Consider the following 26,422-nt stretch of genomic DNA (forward strand, 5'->3'; position numbering starts at 1 on the left):
ATTTAAAAATAAGTAAAATAAAAAGGAGTCTAGTGCCTCCCTTCTCTCTCCCTTGCTTCTTCTCTGGCCATGTGACATACCTGCTCCAACTTTGCCTTCAGTCATGAATGGTAGCTTCCTGAGGTCTCACCAGAAGCAGATGCTGGCACCATGTTTTTCTACAGTCTGCAGAACTATGAGCCAAATAAATCTCTTCTCTTTATAAGATACCCAGTCTCAGGTTTTTGGTTTTTTGTTTGTTTATTTGAGATGGAGTCTCACTCTGTCGCCCAGGCTGGAGTGCAATGACACGATCTCGGCTCACTGCAACCTCTGCCTCCCGGGTTCAAGCAATCCTCATGCCTCAGCCTCCTGAGTAGCTGAGATCACAGGCGCCCGCCACCATGCCTGGCTAATTTTTGTATTTTTAGTAGAGACAGGGTTTCACCATGTTGGCCAGGCTTGTCTCAAACTCCTGACCTCAGGTGATCCACCCACCTTGGCCTCCCAAAGTCCTGGGGTTACAGGTGTGAACCACCGCACCTGGCAGAATAATTTTTTTTTTTTTTTTTTTTTTGAGATGGAGTCTCATTTTGTCTCACCCAGGCTGGAGTGCAGTAGCAACATCTTGGCTAAATGCAGCCTCAACTTCCCAAGCTCAGGTGATCCTTCCTCTTCAGCCTCCCGGGTAGCTGGGACCACTACCATGTGCTGCTATGCCTGGCCAATGTTTTGTATTTTTAGTAGAGACAGGTTTTGCCATCTTGCCCAGGCTGGTCTCGAACTCCAGAGCTCAAGGCATCTGCCCTCCTCGGCCTCCCAAAGTGCTTGGATTAAGGCATGAGCCACCACACCTGCCCTATTAATAATTTTTTGTATTAGCATGTTGCATACCCGTGATCCAGTAAGCCCCCTCTAGGTTCCCTTTGGACACTCTTATGTATGTCCATGGATATTATATAAGCCTGTTTATTGCAACATTGTTTATAATAGTAAATTGGAAAAAAACCTAATACCCATCAATAGGAAAATAGAGATATGTATTATATATGAAAACAAATATTAAGTCAGCAAGGTGGTTCACACCTGTAATCCCAGCCCTTTAGGAGACTGAGGTTGGGAAGATCACTAGAGGCCAAGATTTAAAGACCAGCCTGGGCAACACAATGAGACACAATCTCTAATATATATATATATATATATATATATATATATATATATATACACACACACACACACACACACACACACACAAATTAGGCCAGGCATGGTGGCTCACGCCTGTAATCCCAGCACCTTGGAAGGCTAAGCTGGCGGATCACGAGGTCAGGAGATCAAGACCATCCTGGCGAACATGGTGAAACCCCGTCTCTACTAAAAATAAAAAAAAAAAATCATCCAGGCATGGTGTCGGGCACCTATAGTCCCAGCTACTCAGGAGGCTGAGGCAGGAGAATGGTGTGAACCTGGGAGGTGAAGCTTGCAGTGAGCTGAGATCATGCCACTGCACTCCAGCCTGGGTGACAGAGCAAGACTCTGTCTCAAAAAAAAAAAAAAAAAAAAAAACCGAAAAATACAAAAATTAGCTTGCCATGGTGGCAGGAGCCTATAATCCCAGCTACTGGAGCTACTGGGGAGGCTGAGGCACAAAAATCGCATGAACCTGAAAGGAAGAGGTTACAGACAGAGCGAAACTCTGTCTCAAAAAAACAAAAAAAGAAAAAGTTAACTGAACTCTTTTAACAAACTTACTAGCTAGATGCTAGCTATAGTTATCTCATTTTATAGATAAGAAAAGGAAGGCAAAGGAAGCTTTTTTTTTTTTTTTTTGAGATGGAGTCTAGCTCTGTCAGCCCGGCTGGAGTACAGTGGCACCATCTGGGCTCACTACAACCTCCGCTTCCTGGGTTCTAGCAATTCTCCTGCCTCAGCCTCCCGAGTAGCTGGGACTACAGGTACACATCACCACGCCCACTTAATTTTTGTATTTTTAGTAGAGACGGGGTTTCACCATGTTGGATGTGGACTCCCAGAGTGCTGGGATTACAGGCATGAGCCACTGCATGCAGCGTAAAGAAAGCTTTTTTTTTTTTTTTTTTTTTTTTGAGACAGAGCCTCATTCTGTAACCCAGGCTGGAGGTCAGTGGCATGATCTCAGCTCACTGCAACCTCCGCCCCCTGGGTTCAAGCAATTCTCCTGCCTCAGCCTCCCAAGTAGCTGGGATTACAGGCTTCTGCCACCACACCCAGCTAATTTTTGTATTTTTAGTACAGACGGGGTTTCACGATGTTAGCCAGGCTGGTCTCGAACTCCTGATCTCGTGATCTGCCTGCCTAGGTCTCCCAAAATGCTGGGATTACAGGTGTGAGCCACCGTGCTGGAACCATGAAAGCTTTTTAAATACCTTGTCGAAGGCCATGCAACTAATAGTGCATCCAGGATTTTTTTTTTCGCATATCAGCTTTCATTGTTACCTGTCTTTTTATAATAGCTTTATTGAGATATAATTTACATACCATAAAAGTCACTCTTTTAAAGTGTAGAATTCAGCAGCTTTTAGCATACTCAGAGAATTGCGCAACCATCACACTGTCTAATTTTAGCCACTCTCATTGCCCCAAAAACAGATCTCTGGCAGGCAGAATTTATACCCATGCACTTTGACTCTAAATTCAGCCTCAAAAAGTGCAGAATGGGCCAGGTGCGGTGGCTCATGCCTGTCATCCTAGCACTTTGGGAGGCCGAGGTGGGCGGATCACGAGGTCGGGAGATAGAGACCTTCCTGGCTAACATCGTGAAACCCCGTCTCTACCAAGAATACAAAAATTAGCTGAGCGTGGTGGCAGAAGCCTGTAATCCCAGCTACTTGGGAGGCTGAGGCAGGAGAATTGCTTGAACCCAGGAGGCAGAGGTTGCAGTGAGCCAAGATCATGCTGCTGACCTCCAGCCTGGGTTACAGAGTGAGGCCCTGTCTCAAAAAAAAAAAAAATGCTTTCTTTAGGCTGGTCGCAGTGGCTCATGCCTGTAATCCCAGCACTATGGGAGTCCGCAGCCAACATGGTGAAACCTCGTCTCTACTAAAAATACAAAAATTAAGTGGGCATGGTGACGTGCACCTGTAGTCCCGGCTACTCGGGAGGCTGAGGCAGGAGAATGGCGTGAACCTGAGAGGCGGAGCTTGCAGTGAGCTGAGATTGTGCCACTGCACTCCAGTCTGGGCAACAGAGCAAGATTCTGTCTCAAAAAAAAAAAAAAAAAAAAAAGTGAATGATGCCATGTGCGTAAAAAATTTTGTATATACAAAACCTGTATGTTGGCCAGGCACGGTGGCTCATGCCTGTAATCCTAGCAGCTTGGGAAGCCGAGGAGGGCAGATTGCCTGGGCTCAGGAGTTCGAGACCATCCTGGGCAACACGGTGAAATCCCGTCTCTGTTAAAATACAAAAAGTTAGGCATGGTGGCGGGCGCCTGTACTCCCAGCTACTCAGAAGGCAGAGGCAGGAGAATTGCCTGAACCTGGGAAGCAGAGGTTGCAGTGAGTTGAGATTGCGCCACTGCACTCCAGCCTGGGAGACAGCCAGACTCTGTCTCAAAAAAAAAGTATGTTATTTACGGACACATACATTACTAGTAAAAATAAGATGAGAATGATGCCTGACTTTAAGAATGTGATTACATTTGGGCCAGGCACGGTGGCTCACGACTGTAATCCCAGGACTTTGGGAGGCTGAGGCGGGAGGATCACGAGGTCAGAAGATCAAGACCATCCTGGCTAACGCAGTGAAACCCCATCTCTACTAAAAAATACAAAAAATTAGCTGGGTGTGGTGGCGGGCGCCTGTAGTTCCAGCTACTCGGCAGGCTGAGGCAGGAGAATGACGCGAACCCGGGAGGCGGAGCTTGCAGTGAGCGGAGATCCAGCCACTGCACTCTAGCCTGGGTGACAGAGCAAGACTCTGTCTCAAAAAAAAAAAAAACAAAAAGAATGTGATTACATTTGGAGAGAGAGAGAAGACAGTAGGATCAGGAAGGGTTACCACTGGAATATATCTATATCTGTAAACTTTATTTCTTTAATTTTATTTATTCATTTATTTATTTATTTTTGAGATGGAGTTTCAATCCTGTCATGGCTGGAGTGCAGTAGTGCAATCTCGACTCACTGCAGCCTCTGCCTCCCAGGTTCAAGTGATTCTCCTGCCGCAGCCTCTCGAGTAGCTAGAATTACAGGCACCTGTCATTGTGCCCTACTAATTTTTATATTTTCAGTAGAGATGGGGTTTCACCATTTTGTCTAGGTTGGTCTTGAACTCCTGATCTCAGGTGATCCGCCCGCCTTGGCCTCTCAAAGTGCTGGGATTACAGGCATGCACTGCACCTGGCCCATTATTTCTTTAAGAAAAGCAATTTTCCTCCAGGTAAATTGCCTGTAAATTCTCCTTGACTCATGCCTGTAATGCCAGCACTTTGAGAGGCTTAAAGGGGAGGATTGCTTGAGCCAAGGAGTTCAAGACCAGCCTGGGCAACATAGCAAAACCCCCATCTCTACAAAACAAAATTAAAAAAAATTTTTTTTTTAATTAGCTGGTTGTTGTGGCATGTACCTGTACTCCCAGCTACTCAGGAGGCTGAGGTAGGAGGATCACTTGAGCATGGGAGGTACAGCCTGAAGTAAGGTATGATTGACCCAGCGCACTCCAGCCTGGGTGACAGAGAGAGCAATTCTCAAACAAATATAGCTTAACATCAGTGGTTGTTAAATTTGATTATGGAAACATTGGTGTTTACTCACATTATTCTTAGTAGCTTTTTATATGTTTGAAATATTGCAATTTTTTTCCAAGACAGCAAATATATTAGTCAGGATTCTCTGGAGAAAGAGAACCAGGAATATAGGATGTACATGTATTTATAGAAATTTAGGCCGGGCGCAGTGGCTCAAGCCTGTAATCCCAGCACTTTGGGAGGCCGAGACGGGTGGATCACGAGGTCAGGAGATTGAGACCATCCTGGCTAACACGGTGAAACCCCGTCTCTACTAAAAAATACAAAAAACTAGCCGAGGCCGGGCGCGGTGGCTCAAGCCTGTAATCCCAGCACTTTGGGAGGCCGAGGCGGGCGGATCACAAGGTCAGGAGATCGAGACCACAGTGAAACCCCGTCTCTACTAAAAATACAAAAAATTAGCCGGGCGCGGTGGCGGGCGCCTGTAGTCCTAGCTACTCAGGAGGCTGAGGCAGGAGAATGGCGGGAACCCGGGAGGCGGAGCTTGCAGTGAGCCGAGATGCGCCACTGCACTCCAGCCTGGGCAACAGCGTGAGACTCTGTCTCAAAAAAAAAAAAAAAAAAAACTAGCCGAGTGAGGTGGCGGGCGCCTGTAGTCCCAGCTACTTGGGAGGCTGAGGCAGGAGAATGGCGTAAACCTGGGAGGCAGAGCTTGCAGTGAGCTGAGATCCGGCCACTGCACTCCAGCCTGGGCGACAGAGCGAGACTCCTTCTCAAAAAAAAAAAAAAAACAAAAAGAAAGAAATTTATTTGGCTGGGAGTGGTGGCTCATGCCTGTAATCCCAGCACTCTAGGAGGCGAAGGCAGGCAGGTCACTTGAGGCCGGGAATTCAAGACCAGCCTGGCCAACATAGCGAAACTCCATCTCTACTAAAAATACAAAAAATTAGCTGGGCATGGTGGTGCATGCCTGTAATCCCAGCTACTCGGGCTACTCGGAAGGCTAAGGCATGAGAATTGCTTGAATCCAGAAGTCGAAGGTTGCAGTAAGCCAAGATTGTGCCACTGCACTCCAGCCTGGGTGACAGAGGAAGACCCTGTCTCAAAAAAAATTAAATAAATAAATAAATAAATAAATAAATAAATAAACGGAGAGGGAAAGAGAAATTTATTTTAAGAAATTAGCTCAGCCAGGCACAGTGGCTCACGTCTGTAATCCCAGCACTCTGGGAGGCCAAGGCAGGCAGATCACCTGAGGCTGGGAGTTCAAGACCAGCCTGCCCAACATGGAGAAACCCCGTCTCTACAAAAAATACAAAATTAGTCAGGCATGGTGGTGCATGTCTGTAATCCCAGCTACCTGGGAGGCTGAGGCAGGAGAATTGCTTGAACCCAGGAGGGCTGCGGTGAGCCGGGATGTCACCATTGCACTCTAGCCTGGGCAACATGGGCAAAACTCCGTCTCAAAAAAAAAGGGCCGGGGGCGGTGGCTCAAGCCTGTAATCCCAGCACTTTGGGAGGCCGAGACGGGTGGATCACGAGGTCAGGAGATCGAGACCATCCTGGTGAACACAGTGAAACCCCGTCTCTACTAAAACTACAAAAAACTAGCCGGGCGAGGTGGCGGGCGCCTGTAGTCCCAGCTACTCGGGAGGCTGAGGCAGGAGAATGGCGTGAACCCGGGAGGCGGAGCTTGCAGTGAGCTGAGATCAGGCCACTGCACTCCAGCCTGGGCGACAGAGCGAGACTCCGTCTCAAAAAAAAAAAAAAAAAGAAGAAGAAAGAAATTGGCTCATAGGATCATGGAGACTAAACCCAAAATCCGCAGAGTGGACTGGCAGACTAGAGACCCAGAGAAGGAAGAGTCAATGTTATAGTTTAAGTCAGAAGGTTATCTGCTGGCAAAATTCTTTCTTGCTCAGCGCAGGTCAGTCTTTTGGCCACATCTGAGTTTTCAGCTGATTGAATGGGGCCTCCAATACTCCACATTATAAAGACAATCTGCTTTACTCAAAGTCCAATTTAGGTCAGGCGCAGTGGCTCATGCCTGTAATCCCAGCACTTTGGGAGGCCAAGGCAGGCAGATCACCTGAGGTCAGGGGTTCAAGACCAGGCTGGCCAACATGGTGAAACCTCCTCACTACTAAAAATACAAAAATTAGGCAGGCGTGGTGTAATCCCAGCTACTTGAGAGGCTGAGGCAGGAGAATCACTTGAACCCTTGCAGTGAGCCAAGATTACACCACTGCACTCCAGCCTGGGCAACAAGAGGGAGACTCCATCGCAAACACAAAAAAACAAAAAACAAAACAAAACAAAACAAAAAACAGGCTGGGCGCGGTGGCTCAAGCCTGTAATCCCAGCACTTTGGGAGGCCAAGGTGGGTGGATCATGAGGTCAGAAGATCAAGACCATCCTGGCCAACATAGTGAAAAGCCGTCTCTACTAAAAATACAAAAATTAGCTGGGCGTGGTGGTGCGTGCCTATAACCCCAGCTACTCAGGAGGCTGAGGCAGGAGAATCGCTTGAACCAGGGAGCTGGAGGCTGCAGTGAGCCGAGATCACACCACAACACTGCAGCCTGGCAATAGAGTAAGACTCCATCTCAAAAAAAAAAAAGAAAGAAAAAAGAAAGAAAGAAAAGAAAAGAGAAACCAAGTCCGGCAATTTAAATGTTAATCTGGCTGGGTGTAGTGGCTCACGTCTGTAATCCCAGCACTTTGGGAGGCCGAGGCAGGCAGATCACCTGAGGTCAGGAGTTTGAGACCAGCCTGGCCAACATGGTGAAACCCCGTCTCTACTAAAAATATAAAAATTAGCAGGGCATGGTGCTGCATTTCTGTAATCTCAGCAACTCAGAAGGCTGAGGTAGGAGAATTGCTTGTACCTGGGAGGCGGATGTTGCACTGAGCCGATATCATGCCACTGCACTCCAGCCTGGGTGACAGTGAGATTTTATTTCAAAAAGAATAAATATATAGGCGAGGCGCGGTGACTCACGCCTGTAATCCCAGCACTTGGGGAGGCCGAGGTGGGCAGATCACTAGGTCAGGAGATTGAGACCATCCTGGCTAATACAGTGAAACCCTGTCTCTACTAAAAATACAAAAAATTAGCTGGGCGTGGTGGTGGGCGCCTGTAGTCCTAGCTACTTGGGAGGCTGAGGCAGGAGAATGGTGTGAACGCAGGAGGCAGAGCTTGCAGTGAGCCAAGATGGCGCCACTGCACTCCAGACTGGGTGACAAAGCGAGACTCCATCTCAAAATAAATAAATAAATAAAAATAAAATAAAATAAATAAATGAAAGTTAAAAGAGAATAAATGTTAATCTTATCCAAAAACGCCATAACATAAACATCCAGAATAATGTTGCTGTTTTTGTCTTTTGTTTCAGAATCTTACTCTGTCACCCAGGCTAGAATGCAGTGGCACGATCACAGCTCACTGTAGCCTCAACCTCCTGGGCTCAAACCATACTCCTGCTTCAGTGTCCTGAGTATCTGGGACTACAGGTGTGCACTGTCACACCTGGTTAATTTTTGTAGTTTTCATAGAGACAGGGTGTCACTATGTGGCCCAGGCCCGTCTTGAACTCCTGGGCTTAAGCCATCTGTCCACCTTGGCCTCCCAAAGTGTTGAGATTACAGGCATGAGCTACTATGCCCCTCCCAGAATAATCTTTGACCAAATACGTGGGCATCGTGGCCCACCCAAGTTGACACATAAAACTAACCAGCGCAGGCCGGGTGTGGTGGCTCACACCTGTAATCACAGCACTTTGGGAGGCCAAGGCAGGCAGATCACCTGAGGTCGGGAATTCAAGATCAGCCTGACCAACATGGAGAAACCCTATCTCTACTAAAAATACAAAATTAGCCAGGCGTGGTGGCACATGCCTGTAATCCCAACTACTTGGGAGGCTGAGGCAGGAGAATCGCTTGAACCCAGGAGGCGGAGGTTGCAGTGAGCTGAGATCGTACCATTGCACTCCAGCCTGGGCAACAAGAGTGAAACTCCGTTTCAAAAAAAAAAAACAAACAAATTAACCATGGCAAGTTCACCTCTCATCAACAGCATCCATGAGCATCTTTTTATTTTTATTTATTTATTTTGTTTGTTTGTTTTTTGAGATGGAGTCTTGCTCTGTTGGCCAGGCTGGAGTGCAATGGTGCAATCTCGGCTCAGTGCAACCTGCACCTACCTCCCAGGCTCAAACGATTCTCCTGCTTCAGCCTCTCGAGTAGCTGGGACTACAGGTGTGCACCACCAAGCCCAGATAATTTTGTATTTTAAGTAGAAGGAGGGTTTCACCATTTTGGCCAGGCTGGTCTGGAACTCCTGACCTCAGGTGATCCGCCTGTCTCGGTCTCCCAAAGTGCTGGGATTAGAGATGTGAGCCACTGCCCCCAGCCCATATGCATCTTTTTCAACCATGATATAACTATCCACCTAACGTGATACAACTATCTTGCAAATACAATGAAAACTGCACTAATCTCTCTCCCAGAAGAGGATGTAAGTTTCTTAGGTGATGTTTATGCTTCTCCTTGATATCTCATAACTTAAATAGTATGCTCTAAGGTTAACAATATTGAAATACTATGATATAAAGTCAATATATCTTTTGTTACATAAAAGGATAAGTGGGGAATGAAAACAAAGACATTTGTGACACACACACACACATCCATCACAAAACAAAAAGAAACATCAACGGCAATTACAGCCCTCACTTCTGCAACTGGTGATGGGGTCGTAGCTGGTGTTTATAACCATCTTCTTGCGCCACACATTCCGTATTCCCATTCTCCTCAACAAACACCTCAGCTGGCCATGGGTCACCTGGTGTGTTGACCCAAACCTTCTTTCCTGGATCATTCATAGTCCTGCCAAGATTGAGTTGTTGTGGTTTTCCATTGACTCTAATCACAGGGCATTCCGATACTAAGAGATACCCTAAGCGCTCTCCTGTATTTCAGACATACCCTTTCCTAGCTCCATTGTGGAGTAGCAGTCCAATTTCACTTTGGTAGTCAGGATTAATCACCCAAGCCAGCACAGTAACTCCTTTCTTTGCCTGTTGATTCAGAGGTAAGAGGAACTGAAAGTGGCCAGGTGGCACTGAAAAGTCAGTTCGATGAAATCACTGCTGTCACTTAGTCCATTTTCTGTTGCTTATGACAGAATACCTGAAACTGGGTAATTTATTAAGAAAGAAATTATTTTTTGCAATGATGGGGCCTGAAAAGTCCAAGGTCAAGGGGCTGCATCTGGTGAGGCCCTTCTTGCTGACAGGACTCTGCAGAGTCCCGAGGTGGTGTAGGATGTCACATGGCCAGGGGGCTCAGCATGCTAGCTTATGTCTCTCCTCCTTTTATTTATACAGCTTTATAGCCACCAGTCCCATTCCCGTGATAACTCATTTATCCATGAACCCATTAATTAATTAATTATTATTATTTTTTGAGACAGAGTTTCGGTCTTGTTGCCCAGACTAGAGTGCAATGGCGCTATCTCGGCTCACTGTAACCTCCGCCTCCCAGGTTCAAGCGATTCTCCTGCCTCAGCTTCCCAAGTAGCTGGGATTACAGGCATGAGCCACCACGCCTGGCTAATTTTGTATTTTTAGTAGAGACAGGGTTTCTCCATGTTGGTCAGGCTGGTCTTAAACTCCCAACCTCAGGAGATCTGCCCACCTTGGCCTCCCAAAGTGCTGGGAGTACAGACGTAAACCACTGTGCCTGGTCTTAATCCATTAATTTATTAATCCATGGATGGATTAATTCATTCATAAAGGCAGAGCCCTCATGACTGCATCACCTTCTTTTTTTTTTTTTCTTGGGACGGAGTCTTGCTCTGTAGCCCAGGCTGGAGTGCAGTGGCGCGATCTCAGCTCACTGCAAGCTCCGCCTCCTGGGTTCACGCCATTCTCCTGCCTCAACCTCCTGAGTAGCTGGGAATACAGGTGCCTATAACTACGTCTGGCTAATTTTTTGTATTTTTGGTAGAGATGGGGTTTCACTGTGTTAGCCAGGATGGTCTTGATCTCCTGACCTCGTGATCTGCCCATCTTGGCATCCCAAAGTGCTGGGACTACAGGTGTGAGCCACCACGCCCGGCCATGACTCAATCAACTCTTAAAGGCCCCACCTCTCTAGGCTGGGTGCGGTGGCTCAAGCCTGTAATCCCAGCACTTTGGGAGACCGAGACAGGAGGATCACGAGGTCAGGAGATTGAGACCATCCTGGCTAACATGGTGAAACCCCGTCTCTACTAAAAAAATACAAAAAACTAGCCGGGCATGGTGGCGGGCGCCTGTAGTCCCAGCTATTCGGGAGGCTGAGACAGGAGAATGGTGTAAACCCGGGAGGCGGAGCTTGCAGTGAGCTGAGATCCGGCCAGTGCACTCCAGCCTGGGAAATAGAGCGAGACTCCATCTCAAAAAAAAAAAAAAAAGGTCTCACGTCTCAATACTGCCACATTGGGGATTAAATTTCAACATGTGTTTTGGAGGGGAAAAATAGTCAAACCATAGCATGTCTCCTGGTGGAGGCATTGCTCTCTTTGGAACTAAGACCTCTAGGCTAACAGAGCATTAGGTTATGGGAACAGGAAGGAAAGATTTAACTAGTGGGCCATGTACAGTGGTTCACTCCTGTAATCCCTAGACCTTTGGGAGGCTAAAGCTGACAGATTACCTGAGGTCAGGAGTTTGAGACCAGCCTGGCCAGCACGGTGAAACCCCATCTCTAATAAAAATACAAAAATTAGCCACGCATGGTGGCACGCGCCTGTAGTCCCAGCTGCTAGGGAGGCTGAGGCAGGAGAATCGCTTGAACCCGGGAGGTGGAGGTTGTAGTGAGCTGAGACCTTGCCACTACACTCCAGCCTGGGCGACAGAGTGAGACTCCATCTCAAAAAAAAAAAAAAAAATTGGCTACTGGGTCAGTCACAAGGGGTAATACTAAGTGGTGACATTCTCATTTCTAACACTTGATTCCTGGACCCATGCAGAAAGAAAGGGCAAGGGCCCTGGGGTAGAAATGAGCTTAGTGTGTTTCAAAGAAAGAGGACAAGGGTGAATAAAGAAGGCGGGAGTAGGCTGGGTGTGGTGGCTCACACCTGTAATACCAGCACTTTGGGAGACTGAGGTGGGCAGATCACCAGGTCAGGTGATCGAGACCATCCTGGCTAACACAGTGAAACCCCATCTTTACTAAAAAAAAGTACAAAAAATTAGCCGGGCATGGTGGCGGGCGCCTGTAGTCCCTGCTATTCGGGAGGCCGAGGCAGGAGAATGGCATGAACCCAGGAGGCGGAGCTTGCAGTAAGCCAATATCGCGCCACTGCACTCCAGCCTGGGAAATAGAGCAAGACCTCATCTCAAAAAAAAAAAAAAAAAAAAAATGAAGAAGGCAGGAGTAGAAGCAGGAAGATCAGCCTTGCGGGGAGTCAATCTATCTTTCCAACGCACTTGGAGCAAAGTACAGACTCCTACCCTATGGCCTATAATTTCCATAAATATGTTTGTGACTGGGTGCGGTGGCTCACGCCTGTAATTCCACCACTTTGGGAGGCTGAGGCGGGCGGATCACCTGAGGTCAGCAGTTCCAGACCAGCTGACCAACATGGAGAAACCCATTCTCTACTAAAATTACAAAAAATTAGCCGGGCGTGGTGGTGCATGCCTGTAATCCCAGCTACTTAGGAGGCTGAGGCAGGAGAATCACTTGAAACTGGGAGGCGGAGGTTGCAGTGAGCTGAGATAGCGCCATTGCACTCCAGCCTGGGCAACAAGAGCAAAACTCCATCTCAAAACAAAACAAAACAAAACAAAAACTTGTTTGTTGATTCATCCAATTGAAATAGTATCTTTAACTCCTTGTTATATAGATAAGAACTGTTATGGCCGGGCGCAGTGGCTCATGCCTGTAATCCCAGCACTTTGGGAGGCCGAGGTGGGTGGATCACCTGAGGTCAGAAGTTCGAGACCAGCCTGACCAATGTGGAGAAACCCCGTGTCTACTAAAAATACAAAATTAGCCAGGAGTAGTGGCACATGCCTGTAATCCCAGCTACTAGGGAGGCTGAGGCAGGAGAATCGCTTGAACCCGGGAGGTGGAGGTTTCCGTGAGCCGAGATCATGCCATTGCCCTCCAGCCTGGGCAACAAGAGCTAAACTCCGTCAAGAAAAAAAGAAAAAAAGAAAGAAAGAAAGAAGGAAGGAAAGAAATGTTTATCTCTTCTCATTACTTCCAAACAGGTATGTTTAGGCCATTAATTTTTTTTTTTTTTTTTTTGATACGGAGTCTCGCTCTGTCGCCCAGGCTGGCGTGCAGTGGCCGGATCTCAGCTCACTGCAAGCTCCGCCTCCTGGGTTCACGCCATTCTCCTGCCTCAGCCTCCCGAGTAGCTGGGACTACAGGCGTCTGCCACATCGCCCGGCTAGTTTTTTGTATTTTTTAGTAGAGACGGGGTTTCACCGTGTTAGCCAGGATGGTCTCGATCTCCTGACCTCGTGATCCACCCGTCTCGGCCTCCCAAAGTGCTGGGATTACAGGCTTGAGCCACCGCACCCGGCCTAGGCCATTAATTTTATAATTTTCTTTTCTTTTTTTTTTTTTTTTTGAGACAGAGTCTCACTCTGTCGCCCAGGCTGGAGTGCAGTGGCACAATCTTGGCTCACTGCAAGCTTCGCCTCCTGAATTCACACCATTCTCCTGCCTCAGCCTCCCGAGTAGCTGGGACTACAGGCGCCTGCCACCACACCCGGCTAATTTTTTGTATTTTTAGTACAGATGGGGTTTCACTGTGTTAGCCAGGATGGTCTCGATCTCCTGACCTCGTGATCCACCCTCCTCGGCCTCCCAAAGTGCTGGGATTACAGGCGTGAGCCACCGCGCCCGGCCAATTTTATAATTTTCACAAGTAAAGAGACAGCTTTCAAGAGCCGTCACAGTGGTCTGTGGGATCACACTGATGAATGGACAGAAAAGTAAGATTCATGACTTAAGCATTCATGATGGAGGGTTAGGGAGGGGGGCTTGTTCTTGAGGTCACAGCCTCTGGAGCAGGGACAGAGAGTCACCATCACCCAGAAGGACAGAAATCTAAGTGACTGATTGAATCATTGTTGGTCTGGCTGCATAGATGGCCCTTACCCATCTTCACCTATGTAACATTTACCGTGTAGCTTTTCCCTCAAGGTGAAGCAAAGACAAACTCTCTAAAGTGTGTAGGTGTGTGTCTGTGTATATCTATGTCTATATATGTATCTTTCCTGTGTGTATATGTATGTCTATATATGTATCTTACCTGTGTGTGTATCTATGTCTATATATGTGTCTTGCCTGTGTGTATGTCTGTGTGTGTCTGTGTGTTTATGCACAGATTGCTTGCCCACTCTGTTCCCTACCACCCTCATCACCAAACCCCCTAATTTGAGACCTTCCCCTCAATATCCACATGGACCTGCAAGTCAGTTCTCTCAATTAGGAGAGAGGTCACTAACGTCAAAGGAAACCCCCCATTAGCTACCTTTCTTACTCATCAGGATTTCAAGAATTCTTAATTATGGTTACTCAATAGAAGATAAGTGCTGTAATCCATAATAGTATAAAATTAATGGTCTATCTATTCACGTTTGGAAGTAATAACAAGAAATACACATTTATTTTCTTTCTTTTTTTTTTTTTTTTTGACAGAGTCTTGCTGTGTCACCCATACTGGAGTGCAATGGAGCAATCTTGGCTCACTGCTGCAAACTCTGCCTCCTGGGTTCGTGCAATTCTCCTGCCTCAGCCTCCCAAGTAGCTGGGATTACAGATGTGCGCCACCATGCCCAGATGATTTTTGTATTTTTAGTAGAGACGGGGTTTCACCACGTTGGTCAGGCTGGTCTCGAACTCCTGATCTCAAGTGATCCACTCACTTTGGCCTCCCAAAATGCTGCTGGGATTGCAGGCATGAGCCACCGCTCCTGGCCAACATTTCTTTTTCTTTTTTTTTTTTTTTCCTTCTCTTTTTTTTCAGACATAGCCTTGCTCTGTCTTGTCCAGGCTGGAGTGCAGTGGTGCGATCTCGGCTCACTGCATCCTCTGCCTCCCCAGTTCAAGCAGTTCTCCTGTCTCAGCCACACGAGTACCTGGGATTACAGACGTGTGCCACCACGCCCAGCTAATTTTAAATTTTTAGTAGAGATGGGGTTTCACCATTTTGGCCAGGCTGGTCTCGAACTCCTGACCTCAGATGATCCACCCTTCTAGGCCTCCCAAAGTGCCAGGACTGCAGGTGTGAGCCACCGCGTAAGACCGACATTTCTTATCTATATAGCAGGGAGTTAAAAGATACTGCCTCAATTGGATGGATCAATAAACAGATATCTACAGAAATTATATAAGGTAACTAATAACGTGTTTGGATATAACTGTAGTTGTATATATTTTATCATCTTCGTCGGATGTTAAGGAAATTGTACATGTATACATGTATAGCACCAGGGCCTAATGTTCTTTTTTTTTTTTTTTTTTTGAGACGGAGTCTTGCACTGTTGTCTGGGCTGGAGTGCCATGGCACAATCTCAGCTTACTGCAACCTCTGCCTCCCAGGTTCAAGCAATTCTCCTGCCTCAGCCTCCCAAGTAGCTGGGATTACAGGTGCCTGCCACCATGCCCAGCAAATTTTTTGTATTTTTAGTAGAGATGGGGTTTCACAGTATTGGTCAGGCTGGTCTCGAACTCCTGACATCATGATCTGCCTGCCTCGGCTTCCCAAAGTGCTGGATTATAGGTGCAAGCAACCGCGCCTTTTTTTTTTTTGAGACAGAGTCTCGCTCTGTTGCCCAGGCTGGAGTGCAGTAGAGCGATCTCAGCTCACTGCAACCTCTGCCTCCCTGGTTCAAGCAATTTTCCTGCCTCAGCCTCCTGAGTAGCTGAGATTACAGGTGCATGCCACTACGCCCAGCTAATTTTTGTATTTTTGGTAGATACAGAGTTTCACCATATTGGTCAGGCTGGTCTTGAACTTCTGATCTTGTGATCTGCCCGCCTCAGCCTCCCAAAGTGCTGGGATTGCAGGCGTGAGCCACTGCGCCGGGCCACCAGGGCCTAATCTTGTTTGTATAGTGTCTCTAATTCCTTCATTTTGACCACAGCTCTTAGGCACCCTGTATATAGTAATTATCTATGAGAGGGAGAGTTTGGGAAATGATAGCCTTGTCAAGTTCCCTCTTACATTGTACTAAGGTTGGTCTGTGTGATGATTCCTGTACAGAGAATTGATGGTATGTAACTTCTTGGAGAAGTTCAAAAGACACTGTGGCTTTCATCTTACTCTCTCCCTCTTTCATCTGTCACCCTGGGGCGAGGAAGCCATGCTGTGAGTAGCCCTAGCAAGCCCTCATAGTGGGAAAGTGAGCCTGCCAAGAAGAAAGTGAGTTTGGAGCAGATTCTTCATTCCCCAGTAGGCCACTGAAATATCTTGTAAACTCAAGAATCAGAAGTGGCCGGGCGCAGTGGCTCACGCCTGTAATCCCAGCACTTTGGGAGGCTGAGGCCGGCAGATCACTATAGGTCAGGAGTTTGAGACCAGCCTGGCCAACATGCTGAAACTCCATCTCTACTAAAAATACAATTTTTTTTTTTTGCTCTTATTGCCCAGGCTAGAGTGCAGTAGTGCAATATCGGCTCACTGCAACCTCCACCTTCTGGTTTCAAGCGATTCTCCTGCCTCAGCCTCCCAAGTCGCTGGGCTTACAGGTGCCCGCCACCATGCCCAGCTAATTTTTTTGTATTTTTGGTAGAGACGGACTTTTACCATGTTGGTCAGGCTGGTCTCGAACTGCTGACCTCGTGATCCACCCACCTCAGCCTCCCAACGTGCTGGGATTACAGGCATGAGCCACCGTGCCCGGCCCTTAAAAATACAAAAATTAGCCAGGCATGGTGGCACACGCCTGTAATCCCGGTTACTTGGGAGGCTGAGGTAGGAGAATCGTTTGAACCTGGGAGGCGGAGGTTGCAGTGAGCCAAGATTGTGCCATTGCACTCCAGCCTGGGCAACAAAAGCAAAACTCTGATCTCAAAATAAATAAAAAATAAAAATAAAGCCACAACCATTAAGCCACTCTGCTCTGATCCATGACCCAGAAACTGTGGGAGAAATGTTTCTGGGTAGGTAATTTGTTACATGGCAATAATTAATACATGTTAAACTATATTTGAAGAATCTTATTGTGGTAAGAAATAGCCTAAGCCAAGGCCTTGTGAAAATTGTTGATCTGGCTGGCTACCAAGCAACAGTTGTGATGTCATCAGGATTAGAACCCTCACTTAACAGGGTCTTGCCAACTGTCTGATGGTAAGTCCCAGATACGAAGGCACTTGTCAGGTGAGCACAACTACTTCTGCTTTCTTCTTTACTTCTCCAAATAGGGTGAATAACAAAGAGATTCCCAAGCCAAATTTGGCTCTTGGTATTCCTTAGGTCAACTAACATATTTTAAATGTGAGTTTCTAATGGTTACTGTCAATTAAGAGCAAATTGCCCCCGTTTCAATCCCCAAACTTATCCCTTTTGGTTTTGAAGCCTCTACCTCAGTGTAGTGTACAAAATAGATGTTGCTAAGGGTTTTTTGTTTGTAACAATTTTTATATAGGGTCACAAAATTGTCAGGTATGAGATTGAGGCACATCTTGAATTTTATTAAAGTGAAACACTTTACAGTAATCAACATTTAATACATGTATAAAATATTTCAACTGAAAATATCAGGAGCCATATTTTTAAAAGTACTTAGTATTGGCCGAGTGCGGGGGCTCACATCTGTAATCCCAGTACTTTGGTAGGCCGAGGCGGGTGGATCACGAGGTCCGGAGATCAAGACCACCCTGGCTAACACGGTGAAACCCTGTCTCTACTAAAAATACAAAAAATTAACCAGGTTTGGTGGCATGTGCCTGTAATCCCAGCTATTCGGGAGGCTGAGGCAGGAGAATCGCTTGAACCCGGGAGGTGGAGATTGCAGTGAGCCAAGATCGCACCACTGCACTTCAGCCTGGGGTACAGAGCGAGACTCCATCTAAAAATAAATAAGCTGGGCGCGGCGGCTCACGCCTGTAATCCCAGCACTTTGGGAGGCTGAGGCGGGCGGATCACGAGGTCAGGAGATTGTGACCGTCCTGGCTAACGCCGTGAAACCCCGTCTCTACTAAAAAAAAATACAAACAAATTAGCCTGGCTTGGCAGCGGGTGCCTTGTAGTCCCAGCTACTTAGGAGGCTGAGGCAGGAGAATGGTGTGAACCCAGGAGGCGGAGCTTGCAGTGAGCCGAGATTGCGCCACTGCACTCCAGCCTGGGCGACGGAGCGAGACTCCGTCTCAAAAATAAAATAAAATAAAAATAAACAAATAAAAAGTGCTATTATTTAGTGCCTCTAATTCTCCATTAAATATGAGCTATGTAACATAGACATAGAGCAGTTTCAGCTAACATTGTTTTTAAGATCCCTTGGACTAAATTGTGAAATACTGCGCTGTTTTAAAGTACTGTAAAAATTCTTTTGGAATTCCCTGAATATGCTTTATTTTTATGCTCATATTCTCATAACCCTCAAATCCTCACCCCCAATGGTAGATTTTATTTCTGCAATTATTCAAAAGCCATTTATACTAGAGTAGGTGCTCAAATTATACAAAATTATACATTTTTTTTTTTGAGACACCATGCTTCGGGAAACGTCATTCTTACTCAAGTTTTTTAAACAATTTTTATTATCAGAGAAGATACAGTATGCATATATACATTTTTCTGACATTTAACCCCCCTAAAGAAAAACTTCATCAATAGGATAAAGTTTCCCTCCACTATTGACTTACCAGTTTAGCATATGTTACTAATATTCCAGGTCTTAGGCCGGGCGCGGTGGCTCAAGCCTGTAATCCCAGCACTTTGGGAGGCCGAGACGGGCGGATCACGAGGTCAGGAGATCGAGACCATCCTGGCTAACACGGTGAAACCCCATCTCTACTAAAAAATACAAAAAACTAGCCGGGCGAAGTGGCGGGCGCCTGTGGTCCCAGCTACTCGGGAGGCTGAGGCAGGAGAATGGCTTAAACCCGGGAGGCGGAGCTTGCAGTGAGCTGAGATCCGGCCACTGCACTCCAGTCTGGGCGACAGAGCCAGACTCAGTCTCAAAAAAAAAAAAAAAAAAAAAAAAAAAAAAAAAAAAATTCCAGGTCTTTTTATAGTAATGTGTATACATCTTTTTCTATTCATTTATATAAGTATATACCACAATAAAACAGTATTGTTTTAAGGGTTTTTTGTGTAAAATAATTACTTCAAAAAAAAAAAAGAATTGCTGGCTGGGCGCGGTGGCTCACGCCTGTAATCCCAGCACTTTGGGAGTGAGGCCGAGGTGGGTGGATCATTTGAGGTCAGCAGTTGGAGACCAGCCTGGCCAATAGAGTGAAACCCTGTCTCTACTAAGAATACAAAAATTTGCCGGGAGGCTGAGGCAGGACAATCGCTTGAACCCGGGAGGTGTAGGTTGCAGAGAACCGAGATCACGCCACTGCACTCCAGTCTGGGCGAGAGTGAGACTGTCTCAAAAAAAAAAAAAAAAAAAAAAAAAAATTACTAATACCTCTTTTTCTGTAACTTTTAAAATCCATTCCCAAATATGTCTTGGGGGAACTTCCTATGTCAGTATAGCATGTTAGCCCATAACTGGATTCTGCACTAATGGTAAATCCAGCTATTTCCCCCAGTGGAATGGGAATTGTGTCCAACATTTCAAACATCTCGAAAAGTATCATCTGGGCCGGGCGCGGTGGCTCAAGCCTGTAATCCCAGCACTTTGGGAGGCCGAGGCGGGCGGATCACAAGGTCAGGAGATCGAGACCACAGTGAAACCCCGTCTCTACTAAAAATACAAAAAATTAGCCGGGCGCGGTGGCGGGCGCCTGTAGTCCCAGCTACTCGGGAGGCTGAGGCAGGAGAATGGCGTGAACCCAGGAGGCGGAGCTTCCAGTGAGCCGAGATCGCGCCACTGCACTCCAGCCTGGGCAACAGCGTGAGACTCCGTCTCAAAAAAAAAAAAAAAAAAAAAAAAAAAAAAAAAAAAAGTATCATCTGTACGCAATGTAATGTTTACAGCGAATTCTGCCACTACTCGCTGATTTTAAACAAATTACCCTGTGTCTCAGTTTATTTGTAAATGATATTTTACCACCTAATTTACAGGGCTGTAGTGAGGATTTACATCAACTGACAGACTGATGGCAAGCTCTCAGCGAGTGCTGTACCTAATACCATTATTTGCTCTGATCCTTTAGTTTTGGCTCCTAGGAGACTTGATTCTGGCTGACGTGCTGCGACTGTCATCTTTCAGATCAGAGTAACTCTGAGTCTGGTGGGAGTGTCTTCCCCCGACACCCCTTATACCCCCGCTTTAAGGTGAGAGAATCTTCTGTCGGTGCTGGCGTTCAACGGCTAACGGAGGTGAGCTGGACACACGTTCCCCAACACCCTCCTCCTGGCCCGCGACCTAGAGCCCCACCCCGGTCCCCACCATCACATTGGGGGCCTGGTCCCCCGCGGGAAGGTCGATGGCAGGCGGCGCAGCCACAGCCCCGGCCACGGGGACTGCCACTTTGAACTCGCGGACCTCAGAACTCATCCGCCGGACAGCCAGTCGCGCCTCGCTCCTTGCCCACAGCCATTGCCGTCCACTCCGGAAGTAGCCCTTCTCCAGACGGAAGACCCGCCCCCCCCACGCGCACGCCGCAGCTTGGGGGCGGAGCCTGTCGCAGACCCCGCCCCTTCTTTCCGGCGGGGCAGGCGGGGCGGGTCCCTGGCGGGAGCATTCATGACGCATGAGCTCTGGTGGGCTAGTTTTGGGGCCGCGGCCTGTGGAGCGCGGGTGAGAGGATGGTTGATCGCTGGGCTCAAAGCTGACTGCGCCCACTTGGACTGCGGCTTCGCTCCGGGCCGCTCCCCGTGCTGTCCACGAGGAAACCTAAAGTCTGTGTGGACCCATGAAACTTGATCTCGGTCTTTCTCCCCTCCTTAGAGTTTACCAGCTGAGTTTCCTGACTTTTATATTCATTAACACTAACATATATAGAAATATAAATAAAATACAGTGTACCTGTATATGTAAGTTGCGGAACAACACATAAAATAATGTATTCCGTGAGACAATAAAAATATAAACTCCAAATAATAGGTATTTTCTGAGGGGACTTTGTGCGTATTAAATATATATGTATGTATACATATTTGTGTTTGTAAATATATAATACATATACATATACGTGTATGTATGCAGAAAATATATATTTATGGGTACGTATTTATCCATCTAAACATATTAAATCTATTTTTAGGCTGGGTGTGGTGGCTCACACTTGTAATCTCAGCACTTCAGGAGGCAAAGGCGGAGAATGGCTTGAATCCAGGAGTTCAAGACCAGCCAGGACAACATGAGGAGACTGCGTCTCAATTTTTATTGATTGATTGATTAATTGATTGATTGATTGATTTTTTTTTTTTTTTTTTTTTTTGAGACGGAGTCTTGCTTTGTCCCCCAGGCTGGAGTGCAGTGGCGCGATCTCGGCTCACTGCAAGCTCCGCCTCCTGGGTCTACGCCATTCTCCTGCCTCAGGCTCCTGAGTAGCTGAGACTACAGGCGCCCGCCACCTCGCCCGGCTAGTTTTTTGTATTTTTAGTAGAGACGGTGTTTCACCGTGTTAGCCAGGATGGTCTCGATCTCCTGACCTTGTGATCCACCCGCCTCGGCCTCCCAAAGTGCTGGGATTACAGGCTTGAGCGACCGCGCCCGGCCTATTGATTTATTTTTGAGACGCAGTCTTGCTCTGTCGCCCAGGCTGGAGTCCAGTGGCATGATCTTGGCTCACTGCCACCTCTGCCTCCGGCATTCAAGCAATTCTCCTGCCTCAGCCTCCCTCTTAAGCTGGGACCACAGGTGCACGCTGCCACACCCGGCTAATTTTTTTTGTATTTGAGTACACATGGGCTTTCACCGTGTTGCCCAGGCTGGTCGCGAACTGGCACCAGTTCTGAGCTCACACCAATCCTGAGCTCAGGCAATCCGCCGCCTCGGCCTCCCAAAGTGCTGGGATTACAGGTGTGAGCCACTGCGCCTGTGTCTCCATTAAATTATATATATAATTTATTTATTTTTATTTTATTTTATTTTGAGATGGAGTCTCAGCTCACTGCAACCTCTGCCTCTCGGGTTCCAGCCGATTCTCCTGCCTCAACCTCCCGTGTAGCTGGAATTACAGGCAGGTGCCACCGCACCTGGCTGATTTTTGTATTTTCAGTAGAGGCAGGGTTTCACCATGTTGGTTAGGCTGGTCAACTCCTGACCTCAGGTGATCCAACCACCTCGGCCTTCCAAAGTGCTGGGGTTACAGGCGTGAGCCACCGTGCCCAGCTTATTTATTCATTTATTTATTTTGAGATACAGTCTAGCGCTGTGGCCCAGGCTGGAGTGCAGTGGTACTATCTTGGCTCAGTGCAACTTCTGCCTCCCAGGTTCAAGCAATTCTCCTGCCTCAGTCTCTCAAGTAGCTGGAATTACAGGTACGTGCCACCATGCCCGGCTAATTTTTGTATTTTTAGTAAAGATGAGGTTTTGCCATGTCAGCCAGGCTGGTCTCGAACTCCTGACCTCAAGTAATCTGCCCACATCGGCCTCCCAAAGTGCTGGGATTACAGGCATGAGCCACCACACCTAGCTTTAAATACATATATATGTATGTATACATATATATACACACACACACGCATATATATATACTCACAAACCCCAATAAATATGTATAACACCAGAATATATAAATATATAGTATATTGAGATATATATATACACACACACACACATACTCATGCCTCCACAGGAAATACATAGTATCTTGTGGCGTTTATGTTTTTATTGTCTTCCAGTACCTTGCTTTAGGAGCTCTCCATCTTACAGCATGTAAATTCCTCTTTGTTTTTTCCCCTTGCTTCCTCAATCTGCATATTCAGAGCCGTTAGGGGAGAAGTTAGAACCCAACCGGACATATTCTAGGGTCTCTAGCAAAGGTAGATTTGTACTGATCCCTAACCTAGTTAACCTCCTGCCCCATTTTTCTAACCTTAAAGTGGCTGAGGGTAGCTCCCAAGCTGGTTGTGTAGGTCGTCCGGTTGTGTGATGTTAAGTTATATACATCACACAAAGAGGGGTTTCGTTTTGTTTGTTTTGAGACAGAGTCTCACTCTGTCACCCAAGGCTGGAGTGCAGTGGTGTAATCTCGGCTCACCGCAACCTTCGCCTTCGGGGTTCAAGTGATTCTCCTGCTTCAGCCTCTTGAGTAGCTGGGATTACAGGCAAACGCCACCATGCCCAGCTAATTTTTGTATTTTTGTTAGAGACGGGGTTTCACCATGTTGACCAGGCTGGTCTTGAACTCTTCACCTCAGGAGATCCGCCCACCTGGGCCTCCCAAAGTGCTGGGATTACGGGTGTGAGCCACCACGCCCAGCCCCGAAGAGGGTTTTGATCTATTGTAGGTTTCCAGTAACTTTTAGTCCTTGTTGATATCAGTATTTTCTCTTGCTAATGCTGATGTTTTCATTTTTGCCCTAGGAGGCTTGACTCAACCTGTGGGACACTAAAGGACATCACTCTGAGCCTGAGGGAGGGGCTGTCCTTTGGTTTCCCTCTTTTGTCCAGCCTTGCCCCAGGATATTTTTCGAAGCTGAGTTAGCCACTAGGCACTCCACATCACTGCCCCCATCACCGTGGGAGGCATCTGCTGTTGCATCTGCGATCCACAAGGCCTGCACCATTCTCCATCGCACCTGGCTCTTTGCCGCAGATATTTCTCAGGTCTCTTTAATGCCCTGCTACACTCCTCACCTGATATCACAAGGAGGACTCTTTTTTTTTTTTTTTTTGAGATGGAGTCTCGCTCTGTCACCCAGCCTGGAGTGCAGTGGCAGAATTTCAGCTCACCGCAACCTCCACCTCCCGGGTTCAAGCGAGTCTCCTGCCTCAGCCTCCTGAGTAGCTGGAACTACAGATGCATGTCATCACACCTGGCTAATTTTTATGTTTTTAGTATAGATGGGGTTTCACCATGTTGGTCAAGCTGGTCTTGAACTCGTAAAATGGAAATCTAGTTTAATCTTCCTCCTAGTGTTGCACATAGTTAGCGAGTTAACATGTATAATTCACACAGATTATATAGAAGAGAGACCTGGTGTATAATAGTGTCACAATAACAAGTATTATTACTATATATGTAATATATACATATGCATATATATATAAATTTTTTTTTTTTTTTTTTTTTTTTTTTTTTTTTGAGACGGAGTCTCGCTCTGTCACCCAGGCTGGAGTGCAGTGGCCAGATCTCAGCTCACTGCAAGCTCCGCCCCCCGGGTTCACGCCATTCTCCTGCCTCAGCCTCCTGAGTAGCTGGGACTATAGGCGCCCGCCACCTCGCCCGGCTAGTTTTTTTTTGTATTTTTTAGTAGAGACGGGGTTTCACCGTGTTAGCCAGGATGGTCTCGATCTCCTGACCTCGTGATCCGCCCGTCTCAGCCTCCCAAAGTGCTGGGATTACAGGCGTGAGCCACCGCGCCCGGCATAAATTTTTTTTTTTTTGAGACAGAGTCTGGCACTGTTGCCCAGGCTGGAGTGCAGTGACACAATCTCAGTTCACCAGAGCCTCTACCTCTTGGGTTCAAGTGATTCTCCTGCCTCAGCCTCCCAAGTACCTGGCACTACTGGCGTGCACCATCATGCCTGGCTAATTTTTGTATTTTTAGTAGAGACGGGATCTCACCATGCTGGCCAGGCTGATTTTGAACTCCTGACCTTGTCATCCGCCCGCCTCGGCCTCCCAAAGTGCTGGGATTACAGGCTTGAGCCACCATGCCCGGCCTATTAGTATATTTATTTTTAATGCCCCATAAGCCACTCTTTGTAGGAGACCTCAGTGCCACCACAGACACTGGCTGCCAACATCGAGATGAGAGAAACTACCCTGGTGATAACCACACTTTTTTTTTTTTTTTTTTTTTGAGACAGAATCTGACTCTGTCACCCAGACTGGATTGCAATGCCGAGATCTCGGCTCATTGCAACCTTTGCCTCCTGGGTTCAAGCAGTTCTCCTGACTCAGCCTCCTGAGTACCTGGGATTACAGGAGACAGCCACCTCGCCCGGCTAATTTTTTTTTTTTTCTTTCCTTTTCTTTTTTTTCTTTTTTTTTTTTTGGAGATGGAGTCTCACTCTGTCACCCAGGCTGGAGTGCAGTGGTGTGATCTCAGCTCACTGCAACTTCTGCCTACCGGGTTGAAGTGATTCTCCTGCCTCAGCCTCCCAAGTAGCTGGGATAACAGGGGTGTGCCACCACGCCCAGCTAATTTTCGTATTTTTAGTAGAGACGGAAGTCACCATGTTGGCCAGGCTGGTCTCAAACTCCTGACCTCAGGTGATCCATCTGCCTTGGCCTACCAAAGTGCTGGGATTACAGATGTAAGCCACCGCACCTGGCCTGTGCACTTCCTTTTTTTTTTTTTTTTTTTGAGACTAAGTCTCACTCTGTTGTCCAGACTGGAGTGTAATCATAGCTCACTGTAGCCTCAAACTGCTGGGCACAAGTGATCCTCCCACCTCAGCCTCCTGAGTAGCTGGGAGTACATGTGTGTGCCACTGTGCCTGTCTCATTTTAAAATTTTTTGTAGAGATGGGGGTCTTGCCATGTTGCCCAGGCTGATCTTGAACTCCTGGACTGAAGCAATCCACCCGCTTTGGTCTCTCAAAGTGCTGGGATTACAGGAATGAGCTCTCTGCCCTGCCTGACACTTCTTTAATTCTCTTTTATTATACTAAGTTGAGATATTTTTCAGAGAGAGTGTGAATCTTCTCCAACAACTATTTGAGATAAGCTATACCCTAGTCTTGCCTCCTTTATTTCTTTTTATTCCCGTTTTTGCATATGTTGTCCCATCTGCCTAGAAAATCCCTCTGTCCCCAGTCCCCGGAGGAACATATGTTCGATACTAATTGTAAGACTGTGAACAAGGTACTTAACCTGTAACCTGTAAAATGGAAGTGCTAATTGTATCTGCTTTGTACTCCTGTTGCAAATAGTAAATGAGTTAAGATATCTAAATAGGCCAGGTGCGGTGGCTCAAGCCTGTAATCCCAGCACTTTGGGAGGCCGAGACAGGCAGATCACAAGGTCAGGAGATCAAGACCATCCTGGCTAACACGGTGAAAGCCCGTCTCTACTAAAAAATACAAAAAACTAGCCGGGCAAGGTGGCGGGCGTTTGTAGTCCCAGCTACTCGGGAGGCTGAGGCAGGAGAATGGCGTAAACCCGGGAGGCGGAGCTTGCAGTGAGCCGAGATCCGGCCACTGCACTCCAGCCTGGGCAACAGAGCGAGACTCCATCTCAAAAAAAAAAAAAAAAAAGATATCTAAATAATTTAGGCAAGGGACCTGGGACATAGTCCCTCTCAACGGCTACCTGCTATTAATATCAACTCTAGGACAGGCATGGTGGCTCACAGCTGTAATCCCAGCACTTTGGGAGGCCAAGGCAGGAGGATTGCTTGAGGCCAGGAGTTTGAGACCCACCTGGGCAACATAGCAAGACTTTGTCTCTACGAAATATTTAAAAACTAGCCGG

At 47.1% G+C, this 26,422-nt stretch overlaps 1 protein-coding gene across 2 annotated transcripts in view; it reads left to right on the forward strand.

Annotated features, from left to right (window-relative positions):
* The first annotated feature begins 20,092 nt into the window (after positions 1 to 20,092).
* LOC105497896 (ubiquitin specific peptidase 42) overlaps positions 20,093 to 26,422 on the forward strand; it is an 80,942-nt gene continuing 74,612 nt past the window's right edge. For both annotated transcript variants that reach the window (XM_011769438.2, XM_011769422.3), the window contains exon 1: positions 20,093 to 20,207. The gene's annotated coding sequence lies outside the window, so the exon portion shown is untranslated. The remainder of the gene's footprint in view (positions 20,208 to 26,422) is intronic.

Source organism: Macaca nemestrina, chromosome 4, assembly GCF_043159975.1.
Source record: "Macaca nemestrina isolate mMacNem1 chromosome 4, mMacNem.hap1, whole genome shotgun sequence".
Lineage (NCBI taxonomy): Eukaryota > Metazoa > Chordata > Mammalia > Primates > Cercopithecidae > Macaca > Macaca nemestrina.